The 16,950-nt window shown below is 43.1% G+C and overlaps 1 protein-coding gene across 1 annotated transcript in view; it reads right to left on the bottom strand.

Annotated features, from left to right (window-relative positions):
- Positions 1–15,573, bottom strand: part of LOC121371777 (metabotropic glutamate receptor 1-like) — a 128,579-nt gene extending 113,006 nt beyond the window's left edge. The window contains exon 1 of the mRNA XM_041497910.1: positions 15,353–15,573. The gene's annotated coding sequence lies outside the window, so the exon portion shown is untranslated. The remainder of the gene's footprint in view (positions 1–15,352) is intronic.
- Positions 15,574–16,950: the final 1,377 nt, after the last annotated feature.

Genomic DNA, 16,950 nt, shown 5'->3' with positions numbered 1-16,950 from the left:
GCCAGTTGTTTCTCTTCTTCCACATCGTGTACGTGGGCCGCCATCCCATTTTGTTCTGTTCAAACGTAGACCAATGAAGGTTTTCTCACTGTGTTGGTGGATGATTGATCGCTCCACTCGTCAGACGACACACATTCCGTGTCACTGCGCGGGAGGTAGCTCAGTGGCGGAGTGCACGCTCGAGGTGCGGTGGGTCGCCAGATCGATCGCGCAAGATGGAATCGTTTTTCCCGTTCCAATTATTGACCCACGACCAATATATGAAAGGTCGTCGTCCTGTATGTAGGACAGAGCATATAAAACATCCATTGTTGCTTTATCGACAGCTTTCAGCAGAACTCTCTGCGTGTTTGAATAGATTTATGATGGACGAACGCCAACAATTATTTATACCCATACTCACTTTATCGGAGGGGTAGTCTATGTGGCGGCAGTGGGTTTAACTTGCCATCTTTCTCCCTCGACCAAATATCTAAACTACCACACGTTAGACTTAAAATAGGAGAAGTTTAAGGTGTGCTCAGGTATCGACAAGGGCAAGATGAAGGCCTGTCATGTGATCATTTTATTATTAAATATTGTTGGCATTAGAACTCACTGGGCGATCACCTAAGTCGTATGGCAGCCGCTTACATCCCATAATTCAATCCTGTTCTACCAGGCCCGGTTTTCATCAACCTTAACGAGCTTTATGTGAGCTCAGTTAGTTAGCCCAAATCAGTTCCCATTGCCGGTAGGCCCTAATGTTAATATTTTCCAACAAATCTAATGTGAGCAGCGTATACGTGGACAATACACGTATAAAAGACGCGGCACTTTATACATTTAATCTGTCTACAAGACAATGGTGTGCCATGTGGATATAACAAATCTAAAGAGTGTTTTTGTTAGCAAATGTGATTTTTGCACAAAATAAATACTTTTAGTGTACTTTATTGGATGGCACACCTCTACGTTCGACACGGACCTAGGATTGGTACAGTGCAACCTCAGACGTTGTCCAGGTCTAGTGTATGTCCTGGCAGTATTTCCTGGCGAAACAAAGCCTGGCTGGTACCTGGTGGCTGACCGTCAGACGTGTGTCATAACAGTGTTGTCATCGGGCTGCCGTGTTTAACGGGATTCCTCAACGTTACGACGACGCCACTCCATACGGCTCGCACGAGAATAGCAGATTGTTTGTTTGTTTTGTTTAACGACACCACTAGAGCGCATTGATTAATTAATTGATCGGCTACTGGATGTCAAACATTTGATAATTCTGACTTGTAGTCATCAGAGAAAACCAGCTACATTTTTCTTAATGCAGCAAGGGATCTTTTATATGCACGTTCCCACAGACAGGAAAGTACATATCACGGCCTTTGACCAATTGTGGGGCACTGGTTGTAACGATAAAACCCCAATCAGTTGAATGGATCCACCCAGGTGGTTCGATCCTGTGACGCAAGCACCTCAGGCGAGCACTCCACCTACTGAGCCGACTGTGACAAGCCAACTGTAACATTACAATTTCATCAATTGCTATGCACTCGGCTATTCTTGCCTGAGAGACTCATATCGCACCGTGTGGCGTCGCCTTTAGAAGTGCCGTATTTCGCTATTGTTTTGTTTTTTTACCTGTATTGATGATAAATAACGTATTTATCAATCTGTCATATAATCTTTACATAATACATTTTTAATTAGTATACAGCTTTGGTACTGCCTCTTTAAAGTTCAGCGACATGACTCCTCGTACAATCTAATGGATTGGGTGGATTTATACAAGTCTTTGGTCTGTGCTGTCATACCTGTTGAAAAGTTCAACTAAATGATTTCTTTCTTGCCTAATATTTTAATTCAAGTGTAACACCACGTAAAACACCTAGTAGTAATGAAACACTGTACTATGGTGTCGTCATACACGTCATTTTACTTTCCTCTAATTCCACGCGTAGTGTCATCACATATTAATTTCAGTTACGTCGTTATATCGACATACGGTTTAATTGCGCCATTCTGGACCGACACATTATTTATTTACGTCTCACCTTGTGTACAGATTACAAAACAAGAATTTCACAATAATAATATAACACTACAGCAATAAAAGTACACAAACACTGTAGTTATGAGATACTTAAGGACTATTAAAAACACGTTCAGGTATATTTGTAAAAGGTTTGTGTTTACTAGAAATGAAACTAAAATCCATCATTTACCTTCGCGGTGAGTGATTACAACTGACGCTGGGCTGGAGCCTGTACGAGGATGTGAACTCGGCAACTAAACAACCTGAAGTCTGATGGGTTACGCAGAACACTGTGGAGACGTAAAATGTTGTGCTGCATGTTTCACCTTCACAGTTTCTGTAGGATGTCATTTAATCGTGGGTCGGTGTTGAGTGTACACACCAGAACCTGAATGGAGTCATGTGACATTTTAGAAGACAAGGTCGCAGACGACCGACAGAATAGAGTCGTCAAAATAGATTGAGATTATACGAGAAACGTTGTTGGTTTGTTTTGTTGATGTTTTTTCCTCTTAAGCCGATAAAATAGGTAGATAATATCGGCGTCCGCATGGAAGAGGAGGGGGTGGGTTCAGGACTACAGCAGAATAGGCAAGCTGTCATAATGAGATCCGGTGCGTGTAATAATTTAATGGTCGGTTTTAGAAGAAATAATTGTTTTATTTAAAAACGCACTCATCACATTTTAATTACCGTCGGACATAAGTTAAATGACCACAGAGATAGAAAGGAAACCCACTGCCGCTACTCCGTGGGTTACTCTTTTTATTATTAGCAGGAAGTGATTTTTACATGCACCAAACGGCAGCCGTAGAACGAGAAATAGCCCAATGGGTCATCCGGCGAGGATCGATCCTAGACCGACAGCGCATCAGGAGAGTTATTTGTCACTGGGCTACGTTCCACTCCAATGGTCTGTTGAAGATATTGGTGTATAGATATTGGTGTATAGATATTGGCGTGATGTACAATCAACGAACAAACAACTCTGGCAGGAATCTCATCTACAACGTACTGTTGGGGTGTTTTTGTGGGGGTTTTAAACCAGTCGTGAGAATAGGAGTCCTGATATAGTCAAAGTAAGACCGAAGTGGCAGTCCTCCTTTGGTAAAAACATTTCACGTGCTTTATAGGCGCAGTCACGACATTATCAAAGTACTTTGTCTTGTGCATGGATGTTATATCTAAAATATTAATGGTTTTCGCATTCAGATCCCGCTTGCTAATGTTCTAACCAATGGACCATTGATTTCTCCACTGGTCTGTCAAAGAATTTTGTGCATTATACATCAGTGAATGTCAGACTTTATTAAGTACAGTTAATATGTGACAGAGCGACTGGTGTTTAACAGACGATAAACATGACATGCATATGGGAGGTGGGGATGGTGCGAATCAGTTACACCGATTGCTGGCTAGATAATATCACATGTCGAGAAAGAAAGAAAGAAAGAAAGAAATGTTTTATTTAACGACGCGCTCAAAACATTTTATTTACGGTTATATGGCGTCAGACATATGGTTAAGGACCACACAGATATTGAGAGAGGAAACCCGCTGTTGCCACTTCATGGGCTACTCTTTTCGATTAGCAGCAAAGGATCTTTTATATGCACCATCCCACAGACAGGGTAGTACATACCACGGCCTTTGATATACCAGTCGTGGTGCACTGGCTGGAACGAGAAATAGCCTAATAGGCCCACCAACGGGGATCGATCCCAGACCGACCGCGCATCGAGCGAGCGCTTTACCACTGGGCTACGTCCCGCCCCTTATATGGAGAAACAGGTCTTACGAGTAGATGTTTCTCACACAGTGGGTGTTATATACTGAAATGTATTTCGATGGAGGTTGTAAACTACATTCATTCGTTCATTATACTTATTTTCGTGCTTCTATCCAATTAAGGTTCAAGCACGCTGTCCTAGGTACACACTTCAGCTATCTGGGCTGTTGAGGACAGAGTGTTAGTTATTAGTTGTTAGTGAGAGAAAAGAGGTGTAGTGGTCTTACAAACTCGCTCTGGGTGGGAGCCGGTACCAGGATGTGAACCCTGTACCTACCAGCCTTATGTCCGATGGCTTAACCACGACACCACCGAGGTCGGTTGTAAACTGCATACTGTTTAAAACATTACATTAGACAAGAAGTCCGGTTTGTTTGAACGAGGTGCGCTCGAACCCCGCAAATACGAAAGTCTGCAATAACATTGTTGGTATATGATTTAGGAGTGGATGCAGGATTTTTCAAAGGAGGGGTGCAACGTTTAAAAAGGATACTTATAGTATTTAAGGAGAGGTGCAACGTTTTAAAAAGACAGCTACAATATTCGACACTAGCACCTGCATGGCAAAACACTAAGTCGATGAAGACATGACGTGTCCCTTGCTAACATAAATAAATTCATTGTAGTCATTTGCTACACACTTAATGTTTTCGGGGAACTTCGAAATCGGAAGGGGATGCGCCCACCACGACCACCACTCTTCCGTGGGTCCGCGCCGGTGAGTGACAATGTTGGTATTTGAGTGCAAACCGTTGGTAGGGCTAAGACGAGAGGAGTGTGGTCGATCGACGCGTGGAACTGATTGAGAGGTCTGACCACTGAGTGTTCTCTCTTCAAGTCGCCATCCCGCCGGACGCGCTGTGTATGTAAAAAACACATTACCGAGCAGTTGAGCGAGTTATTTGCGTTATTATTGATTCTTCCTCCTTTTGTCGGTGTGTACAGCTGAATTCACCAGTCAAACGCAATTAGGCGGCGATGGATTGAACCATGTACCGTGGGGCAATTAACAAACCATCCAACAGTTTTAAATTTCTTACTAAGGTGCATTAAGTTAACCAGAACACCACGGCAGCAAAGTGTTCAGTCTGCTCAAATGTCGTAACAGAAAAAAATGATTTGAACAGAATGGAGAGGTGCAGGAAGAACAGATTTTACTCGACTTAAATGTGAATTGTTTTGGTAGGTTTTTTAATATGCGATTAACAGCGACTGGCAGGCAATGTTTTGCATAAGTAACGGTTACTTCCAGTCAAAGTGTTGTTTTATTTATTATTTTTATGTTAAAATGTAAAGATTATATCTTGTACCACATGCTTACAAATATTTTACAACCTCTTTTTGTTTTCATAGTAGAGAAAAAATACATATATTCGAAAATCAATATAGGGTAACGTCACGTTTTGTACACAAACTATTTTGCGTACATTGTCTACCAGTGATAATTCTTTCACAGCGAAGAAATAATTGATGTTTAGATGTCTGTGATGTAAATGTTTACTATTTTTACCAAGGATTCTACAGGTTACCACTAATACATTGAACTGTTCGTGTTAATACACTACAACTTTGATATTCTCCAGTGTAAATAAAGCAAATTCTGTGTGTAGAATCGATTAATTGAAGTTATTTATCACAAATAAATGTAAAAATAACGAAAGACGATACTGGTAGTTATACTAAAGTACCTTTAAACAATTTTGGTTTATGTGCTTTTGAAAGTTTTAGGAGACAAACACTTCCCGAGACAAAGAAACTGTATGAAAACTGCTACACGCGCCCCGAACCGTGCCTATTAACATGTGTAAAGTGAAGACAAATGACCAAAACACTCTGAAGCCGGGTCTGGGTCTGGCGAGTAGTGACACCAGTGAACAATTAAACGCATTGAATCGAATGTGACAAAACACATCGTGTCTGTGCTGGCGCGAACTACAGATCTGGCAACAGACGACACAGAGAGAACATGTGCTATATTTGTAGTGCCAGACCTTACTTTTATATTTTTCTTAATAAACAATAGGAAACGTATAATTTAATCAGTGTGGAATTCTCAGTTATTGTTGTTGTTGTTGAACGTAGTTAATTATATTGATAATACGTAACAGTTAAGACCACACTCGCCAGACCATACCCTCGTATTTCGAAGTGCCTTCAAAGATCCATTGTGTAGCAAATGAATACAGTGCCTATGTTTGTGTTTAATGGGAGATATGTAATATCTTCGTCGGCTTGGTGGATTTGCGGACTTTAGCCATATGTAATGTATAAAAGCACTGGTCTCCAAACTAAGCTGTATGACAAAAGGGGTGACTTCAACTTTCCAACAGTCAATGTCCCCTTTGAGTCGAGCAATATTCCTACTACTCCAGTTTGTGGTGTCAACATATCACAACTTCTAAGATGCATCGTAAGCAGATTTCAAACAACGCCATATTATTCTGGCACTGTTCTTCCGTCGGAGTTACGGTGTCCCGGGACACCCGAGGGCATTCAAAACGTTTTATGGCAGACATTTGGATATGTCTACTAAATACGATGCGTCACTGACCAACACGATGGCTGATGCTATTCCATATTATGAACTTGCATACCTTTTCCTCTTTTTGGTGAAACTCTTGCACATTTATTGTTTTCATCGTGACGGGTTCCACCGTTTAAATAAACTAGTGTTTAATCGTCATCATTGGTTATCGTCATCTGTCTTCATATAACATACAATTCTGTCGCCATGTTTTAGTAGCATGTGACGCAAAGTAGTGGAACAGCATCCCGAGTCTCATTTTCAAAATGGCCACAATACATTTTTATGTGACCTAAATTAAACAATATGATAAGGATGGCGTGATTCGCGATGGCAGCGTTTATGTTTCTAGATTACACGTCAATGAAAATACTGATAAACCGGCTTCGTAACACTGATCGCCGTGGCCTGTGCTATCTTGTCTGTGATATGGTGCATATAAATTATCCGTCGCTACTAATGCAATAACATGTAGTGAGTTTCCATTCTAAGACTATATGTCCACTAGCCGATGATTAATAAACAATGTGTTCTAGTGGTGTATTTAAATGAAACACACCTTTACTTCACAACACTGATCAAATGTGGTCTGTGTGAAAACGTCGTGATACTGTTGTCATCCAGTTTGATCAAACAGCTATTATTGCACGTACAGAGTGCACCGACTGCTGGAGAAACTGTTTTTTACCGTTAAACCGTTGTCTTGATCAAGGTATAAAACCTTTGTGGTATTTCCTTGGCGTTTCGGTTTTGTATTTTTGTTTTATTTTCCTTAGCCCTGGTGGGGAAAATCAATGGAACGACATGCAGCGTTGCATTAAGTCCACAACTATGAGCATCTTCATGAATATGTAGCGGCAGGGACTGACACGTTTTCAGAGGTTGGGTCAGAAATGAGAAAACCAGTATTTACATTGTAGAAATTTTGTAAAATCGAAGTCATATTCTTTGTCAAAGCGAGCGGTAGTGGTAAAGCGCTCGCTTGATGCGCGGTCAGTTTGGGATCGACAGCTTGTTCAGAATGTGCACGTCAAACCCTATGACCTGAACTGACCTAATGGATAAATGTAGCGGGTTTCCTCTCTTAGACCATATGTCAAAATTACCAAATGTTTGACATCCAATAGCCGATGATTAATAAATCAATGTGCTCTAGTGTGTCGTTAAACAAAACTAACTTTTTATTATTTGTGAAACACAGCTTTATTCAAATGTGGCATGTAGAACGTTCGAAACTTTTTTTTATATATATATTGCAATACTAAGTATAAGTTTGCACATACAGTCAAGTCGTCAAATACTGTGTGCAAGAAAACGCTCTCTGACTATTTCAACACTAACTCTGTAATACAAGGTTTATAACCACACTCAGATTACTGGGGGTTTTCTGCTATACATTTTAGAATAATCTCAACATTGTCATGTTAATACCTAACGGCTGTGTGTGTAGCGCCTTTATGAAGACATTAGTTCTGAACGCTTAAGACTTGAATACGTGGCTGCTTGTTATGACAGGTGGCGGTGAAAGTACCTCGGTGGTTACTTCATGGGGTCATGAAATTTACAGTCGTGTAGTAAATCACGTGTAGTGAATACAGCATATAATGTGGTTTGTGTATTTATGCACGATTACGTTTCAGCACTTGAGACAGGTGGTTATGTTGTGGTATATCTGTTTTTTAGAATTGGGACATCATAGGTCGATGTTCGGCCCAGTTGAGACATCTTTAGCAGAAGGACTGCAACTACTCGGCGACTATAAAATGTTAGGTAATTGCTGAGAATGAAAAATCCACTGATTCTTCTTTTAACTTTGAAAGTTAAGAATTCAGATGACTCGCATACATGGACAAACATGCGAGTTATTTATTGCTATAAATGCTATTAATACTAAATGCGGGATACTATGACAAAGGCTACGTCAGGCTTGGCAAGCTACGGAGGGCCGCTGCAAGTTACGGAGGGTCACTGCAAGTCATGGGGGATCACTGCAAGTTATAGAGGGTCACTGTAAATTACGGAGGGTCACTGTAAGCTACGGAGGGGACTGTAAGTTACGGAAGGTCACTATAAGCGACGGAGGGCTACTATAAGCTACGGAGAACCACTGCAGGTTACGGAGGGTCACTGCAAGTTACCGAGGGTCACTGCAAGCTACAGTGCACCACTACAATCTACGTATAGCCAGTGTAAGCTACAAAGGGCCACTGTAAGCTACGGTAGACCACTGTAAGTTACGGTAGACCACTGTAAGTTACGGAGGGTCACTGTAAGTTACGGAGGGTCACTGTAAGTCATGGAGGGCCACTGTAAGTTACGGAGGGTCACTGTAAGTCACGGAGGGTCACTGTAAGTTACGGAGGGCCACTGTAAGTTACGGAGGGCCACTGTAAGTTACGGAGGGCCACTGTAAGTCACGGAGGGCCACTGTAAGTCACGGAGGGCCACTGTAAGTCATGGAGGGCCATTGTAAGTTACGGAGGGCCACTGTAAGTTACGGAGGGCCACTGTAAGTCACGGAGGGCCACTGTAAGTTACGGAGGGCCACTGTAAGTCATGGAGGGCCATTGTAAGTCACGGAGGGCCACTGTAAGTCACGGAGGGCCACTGTAAGTTACGGAGGGCCACTGTAAGTCACGGAGGGCCACTGTAAGTTACGGAGGGCCACTGTAAGTCACGGAGGGTCACTGTAAGTTACGGAGGGTCACTGTAAGTTACGGAGGGCCACTGTAAGTTACGGAGGGCCACTGTAAGTCATGGAGGGCCACTGTAAGTCACGGAGGGCCACTGTAAGTCACGGAGGGCCACTGTAAGTCACGGAGGGCCACTGTAAGTCACGGAGGGCCACTGTAAGTCATGGAGGGCCACTGTAAGTCACGGAGGGCCACTGTAAGTCACGGAGGGCCACTGTAAGTCACGGAGGGCCACTGTAAGTTACGGAGGGCCACTGTAAGTTACGGAGGGCCACTGTAAGTTACGGAGGGCCACTGTAAGTCATGGAGGGTCACTGTAAGTCATGGAGGGCCACTGTAAGTCACGGAGGGCCACTGTAAGTCACGGAGGGCCACTGTAAGTTACGGAGGGCCACTGTAAGTCACGGAGGGCCACTGTAAGTTACGGAGGGCCACTGTAAGTCATGGAGGGTCACTGTAAGTCACGGAGGGCCACTGTAAGTCACGGAGGGCCACTGTAAGTCATGGAGGGTCACTGTAAGTCACGGAGGGCCACTGTAAGTCATGGAGGGTCACTGTAAGTCACGGAGGGCCACTGTAAGTCACGGAGGGCCACTGTAAGTCACGGAGGGTCACTGTAAGTCACGGAGGGCCACTGTAAGTCACGGAGGGCCACTGTAAGTCACGGAGGGCCACTGTAAGTTACGGAGGGCCACTGTAAGTCATGGAGGGTCACTGTAAGTCACGGAGGGCCACTGTAAGTTACGGAGGGCCATTATAAGTTACGGATGGCCACTGTAAGCTACGGAGGGCTACTGCAATTTGTGAAGGGCCACCGTGAGCTAAGGAGCATCGCTGTAAGCAAAGCGAAGGGCCACTTTAAGTTACAGTGTGCCGCTGTGGGCTAAGGAGGGTCACTGTAAGCTACGGAGGGCCATTGTAAGTTAAGAAGGGCCAATGTACGTTACGGTGTGCCACTGTAAGTTATGGAGGGTCACTGTAAGCTACGGAGGGTCACTGTAAGCTACGGAAGGCTACTGTAAGTTGTGAAGGGCCACTGTGGGCTAAGGAGCATCGCTGTAAGCAACGGAGGGCCATTGTAAGTTACGAAGGGCCACTTTAAGTTAGTGTGCCGCTGTGGGCTAAGGAGGGTCACTGTAAGCTACGGAGGGTCACTGTAAGCTACGGAAGGCTACTGTAAGTTGTGAAGGGCCACTGTGGGCTAAGGAGGGTCACTGTAAGCTACGGAGGGTCACTGTAAGCTACGGAAGTCTACTGTAAGTTGTGAAGGGCCGCTGTGGGCTAAGGAGGGTCACTGTAAGCTACGGAGGGTCATTGTAAGTTAAGAAGGGCCACTTTAAGTTAGTGTGCCGCTGTGGGCTAAGGAGGGTCACTGTAAGCTACGGAGGGCCATTGTAAGTTAAGAAGGGCCACTGTACATTACGGTGTGCCACTGTACGTTACGGAGGGTCACTATAAGCTATGAACGGACACTGTAAGCTATGAAGGGCCACTCCGGGCTTTGGGTGGGGTGGGGGGGGGGGGCACTACAGTCTAAGAAGAGGCACTGTAGGCTATAAGGAGGGTCAGTGCGTACAAGTATAAGGTGTATTTAATGTTCAATTTTCGAACACTTGCACTTTGCAGTGGACCGAGTTCACAAACCTTACTTTTTGAGTTTAGTGTGGATCGAGTTCACAAACCTTACTTTCTCAGTTCAGCGTGGACCGAGTTCACAAACCTCACTTTCTTAGCTTAGCGTGGAACTGGTTCACAAACCTTACTTTCTGCGTTTAGAGTTTATAGACATGCCAGATACTATAGGCTGTTGAAATAGTTACTGGTACTATTTTCCATGCAGTAATAATCAATAATAGTCTTATTATACATACACAGCCATGAAATATAGTTATAGACATCACTCTTTGATATCAAAAATCGTATTCTAAAAATAAATACATAAAAAGCCTCTATGTATCACAACATCCTTTGTGTATCATTGTAGTACTTTACCGCGCATGTCAGATGTGGTAGAATTTCCGGCGACACATGGGATGTATTGATTCAACAATTGAGAGGTCTTACGGCTATTTATAAAACACTTCACTTTTTAAGATGAAAAATAAACGTTTATAAATATAGTTCATTACTCTGGTAATCAATACACTGGCTCGATTCGTATGAAGGTTGACTGATTCGATTTTAGCATCGATTAGTGAATGGCAGTGTGTTCAAGTCAGACTAGAAACATCATTGTTACAGAAATATTGTAAATACTCTTTCAATTAGTGTTAACCCCTGCTGTATCGTTGTTTTCAAATAACACCAGTGGGATAAATTGCTTGAATCGGACACTAGCTTTTTCTCTCTAGAGATTTAGCAAATGAGGCTATTACTAAATTTCCAGAAAAAAAAAACATTTTTAAATTGTATTTTGTGAGGATGTTTTATACGGTTGAGAATTAATTTTTAAAAATAAACTTTTGTAACTCTCAAAAGACACATTAGGCTCAAATAGATAAATAACAATTAAAACCCCATCATGCTATAACAATATTATCTCCGTTTTCAAATTGGCAGATCGGACGTTATATAAACACGGAAATGTCAACCAATTTGACTGCCTGAATGTGGTTCGCGTCACTCACCACTTGACACCGAATTGGTGGAGATCTAGGGGTTACATCCCCCGATCACATCCCCCTCCACCTTATATTAACCTGTCTAACAATCGTAAAAGGAAATATTAGGGTGGGAGTTTCTTTGGGTGGTTTCATCAATACGAAATCCTGGCTAAATCATCATGTGTCATGTGCCCTTGGTGTGTATTTCCATTAATATAATTGTTGTTTAGCTTATCATATAGCTAACATTGTGCACACACACGGTGATAGTTGGGTTTTTTTTTATCTTGAGAGGCAAACATAATTAAACATGATATATATTGTTCTGACGACCTTATGAGTCGAAACCCGCACCAAAACCATTCGCACACGATAGTTAGCTGGGGGGGGGGGGGGGGGGGGGGGTGCAGATGAATTCTTGGAACGAACGAGCATGAAAAGCGCAATATATCAGTGGGTCAGGTGGCAGCCCACCAGGACATTTTCAAATCTAGATTCTCCTTAATAGCATTTTGCAGCCATTTTAGGGAGGTTACATACTTAAAACCTCAATATCAATAACCATTTTAATAATAATATTTTTACCGGATTTCTTTTTGGGGGATGTAACTATCTCCCTTGACTCCCAGCCCCGCTAGCTGGAGTTGTCAGCTAACTATGGTGACCTGTTAGGATCAGTCATGTCTTCGCATTGTCGACCTATCTAAACCCTAAGTCGACATAGTGAAGACGCGAAACGCGACGGCGAAGGAGCGAAAATGCAAAGGTAATAGCGCTAAGTATTTTCGCTATGTCGACTTGATTTCTTTGCGGGTACAGTGCTCGCTCGATGCACGGTCGGTGTGGGATCGATCCCCGTCGGTGGGCCCATTCGGCTATTTCTCGTTCTAGCCAGTGCACCACGACTGGTATATCAAAGGCCGTGGTGTGTACTACCCTGTCTGTGGGATGATGCACATAAAAGATCCCTTGCTGCTAATCGAAAAGAGTAGCCCATGAAATGGCGACAGCGGGTTTCCTCTCTCAATATCTGTGTGGTCCTTAACCATATGTCTGACGCCATATAACCGTAAATACAATGTGTTGAGTGCGTCGTTAAATAAAACATTTCTTTCTTTCTTTGCGGGGTTTTCTTGCGTCTTCGCCGTTGACGTGGGGTTTAGCTAGGTCACCAATGCGAAGACACGAATGGCGCTAGCAGGACACCACAACTAACCCTCGTGTGCCGTATGCTTTACGGTATCGGTTTGCGAAATGTTTAATTATCACGTAATTAGCCTTTTTGGGCATCCGTTAAATAGTCCATCACATGAGGCTCATTTTCCTCCAAGTACATCAGCTTATTTGAATATCAATCCTCGTTAAATACAAATTAAGCCTCGATATTTAAACTGTGATAACGTGCATCTTTTACAGAGGAATCAAATAGCTGTTTGCATCGTCGAGAATATGACGGGTACAGTGAAACCGGTGTTAAAGAGTCAGCTAATGCATATATCCAATGGCTGCTCAACTGGCCTAGGTGGTGTAGTGGTTAGGCCATCTGACATAAAGCTGGTAGGTACTCGGTTCGTACCCCGGTACCAGGTCCCACCCAGAGCATGTTTAAACGACTGAACAGGTAGGTGTAAGGCCACTACACCGACTTCTCTCTCACTAACAACTAATCAATAACCCTCTGTCCTGGACAGGTAGCCCTGATTGCTGAGGTGTCTGCCCAGGACAGTGTGCTTGAACCCTAATTGGATATAAGCAATAAAATAAATATAAATGGCTGTTTAATGCAGATCAAGTCGATGATTTGTAAATTAATATTTCAAACTGAAAGAACGCCTCAACACTGCTTAAACTATGGATATTTCGTGTCAAATTTATGGTTACTGCTAATCGTTGTCTATATAGATAGAGAAGAAACCCATTGCTGCTACTTGGGCTACTTTTATAGAACAACAGCAACATGTCGTTTATATGCATTTTCATACAGACAGGAGAGAACATACCAAGATCTTTGGGCACTGTCGTAGAGCACTGGTTGAGACGGGTAAAAGAAACTTGATGGGTCCACTGAGGACCTTCGATCCTAAGACCCATCACTCCTCAGACGAGCAGTCAACCATTGATGTACATCCCACCCCAGGCGAGCAGTGAAACATTGATGTACATCCCACCGCCAGGCGAGCAGTGAAATATTGATGTACATCCCACTCCAGGCGAGCACTGAAACATTGATGTACATCCTACCCCAGGCAAGCAGTGAGCCATTGATGTACATCCCACCCCAGGCGAGCAGTGAAACATTCATATGCATCCCACCCCAGGTGAGCAGTGAAACATTGATGTACATCCCACCCAAGGCGAGCAGTGAAACATTGATGTACATCCCACCCCAGGCGAGCAGTGAACCATTGACGTACATCCCACCCCAGGCGAGCAGTGAGCCATTGATGTACATCCCATCCTAGGCGAGCAGTGAGCCATTGATGTACATCCCATCCCAGGCGAGCAGTGAAACATTGATGTACATCCCACCCCAGGTGAGCAGTGAAACATTGATGTGCATCCCACCCCAGGCGAGCAGTGAAACATTGATGTGCATCCCACCCCAGGCGAGCAGTAAGCCATTGATGTACATCCCATCCCAGGCGAGCAGTAAGCCATTGATGTACATCCCATCCCAGGCGAGCAGTAAGCCATTGATGTACATACCATCCCAGGCGAGCAGTAAGCCATTGATGTACATACCATCCCAGGAGAGCAGTGAGCCATTGGTGTACATCCCACCCCAGGCGAGCAGTGAAACATTGACGTACATCATATCCCAGGTGAGCAGTGAAACATTGATGTACATCCCACCCCAGGCGAGCAGTGAACCATTGACGTACATCCCACCCCAGGCGAGCAGGGAAACATTGATGTACACCCCCCCCCTCCCCAGGCGAGCAGGGAACCACTGATGTACATCCCACCCCAGGCGAGCAGTGAGCCGTTGATGTACATCCCACCCCAGGCGAGCAGTGAACCATTGATGTACATCCCACCCTAGGCGAGCAGTGAACCATTGACGTACATCCCACCCTAGGCGAGCAGTGAACCATTGATGTACATCCCACCGCCAGGCAAGCAGGGAACCATTGATGTACATCCCACCGCCAGGCAAGCATGGAACCATTGATGTACATCCCACCCCAGGCGAGCAGTGAACCATTGATGTACATCCTACCCCAGGCGAGCAGGGAACCATTGATGTACATCCCACCCCAGGCGAGCAGGGAACCATTGATGTACACCCCGTACCATGCGAGCGGTGAACCATTGATGTACATCCCATCCCAGGCGAGCGGTGAACCACAGACTTATAATAGCTATTTAAAGCCCGCCCCTGCTTTTAAAAAGAGGATACACGCTAAGCAGTTTGATGGGGCCGGGGAGGGGGGGGGGGGGCGGTAAAATGGGGGAGAAGCATTACCTGCAGTTGTGTTTTGTGCTTCGCACAGTGGAATGGTTTAATTTGTTTAATTAAACCACTAGAGCACACTCATTAATCATCAGCTGGACGCAGTAACATGGATTCGCTCCCAAAGCAAAGCCAACTTACGCAGGTTGCAATACGAATGTACGTTTCAAAACTTGTATGTAATTGTTGTCTTTCAAAGTCGATATTGAACGAGTATTAACGCACAACGAGACATGGCTTGTTTTTATGAAATAATCAAAATACATGTTTCTTACCTTCAGTGTGAACGTAGTTCCGCATGATCGTACGAATCCCGTGGTAGTAAACATGAAACGACCACACTGATGATCACTGATACACGCTTTATCCTCATTGAAATGTCCACGTGGTCCACACCTATGTCTGTCCTGATTCATATGAGTGACTCTTTTGAGGATTTTATTTGTGAAAAGTGTGCTAAATGAAGCTTCCTGTACCAGGTCAAGCTACCAACAGCGTGCTGGCGTTACAAAGTTACATTCCTGTGTAAACACTCACAAACAGGATGTTGTCATAGCGAGACTGCACAATCCGCACGTTACAAACTGTTAGATATAATAACTGTAAATAACCATAACACAACACTTCAAAGCTGGTCCTTGACAGACAGCCTAGGTGGCTGAGATCTGTGTCCAGAACTGCGTGATTGGATATAAGCATGAAAATAAATCAGTGAGTGAGTGAATGAGTGAGTGAGTGAGTGAGTGAGTGAATGAATGAATGAATGAATGAATGAATGAATGAATGAATGAGCGAATGAATGAGCGAATGAATGAATGAATGAATGAATGAATGAAAATATTGGTATTGGTTGAAAATATATTTTTATATAAAAAGTAATAACCCTCCTGAAGTATTTACGGTCCTGAAGTAATAACCTCCTAAAGAATTAACGCTCCTGAAGCACTGACTCTCTTGAAGCGTTAATCCTTTTAACATCAACCTCCTAAATCACAAACCGTCCTAAAGCATAATACCTCCTGAACATTACCCCTCCTGAAGCATTAACCTCGTAAGGCATTAGCACTCCTGAAGCATTAACCTCCGATAGTATTAACTCTCCTAAAACAATAACCCTCCTCAAGCAATAACGCTTTTTATAAGTATTTGTAATTGTAATTTTTAATTTATACTTCGATATTTTCATGATTTTTTTTTTTTTTTAAACCATCCTATTTTTGGTTGTTTTTGTTTTTGTTGGTTGTTTGTGTGTGGGGTTTTATATATATCAGATCTTCTAGAATTCTTTATAAAATCCACTAGCCATTGGATCAGTGATTTAAAAAATTTATTAGCCACGATTAAAAATTCACTAGCCCTACTTTACTTTAAGTTAATACAATTTTAATAAATAATAGTAATAATTGGATGTGTCACCTAAAGAGGGAGATAGAGGTTAAAAACACTAACAGTTGGGGGTTGGGGTGAGGGCAGGATATTCATATTTACAAAATAAACCTAACTGCAACATTTGACTTTTTTTTTCACTAGCCGTCGGGCATGGCAATAGTAGTTATTTATTAGCCCAACATTAAATATCACTAGCCATTGGAGTGGGGCTACCGTAATCTAGAAGCCCTGTTATATATGTTTGTGTTGACAATTATAAATATCTAGGTCATATTATATGCAAAAACATGAAAGAGCCCTTTGTGTACGTGCAAACATGTTGTTGCGGCGATTTGCAAAATGTTCAGAATCTGTTAAAACACAATTATTTGTGAGTTATTGTAGTAATTTGTACACGCGTGCATTATGGGTGAAAGGAGTAGGTACGATAGCAATGTGTTTGCGGCCCCCAATAAATCGAGGAAACAAAATTCACCCTTATCAT

The sequence above is a fragment of the Gigantopelta aegis genome, chromosome 4 (assembly GCF_016097555.1).
Source record: "Gigantopelta aegis isolate Gae_Host chromosome 4, Gae_host_genome, whole genome shotgun sequence".
Lineage (NCBI taxonomy): Eukaryota > Metazoa > Mollusca > Gastropoda > Neomphalida > Peltospiridae > Gigantopelta > Gigantopelta aegis.
The sequence above is the reverse complement of the archived record's forward strand: the minus strand, read 5'-3'. Positions and strand labels throughout refer to the sequence as shown.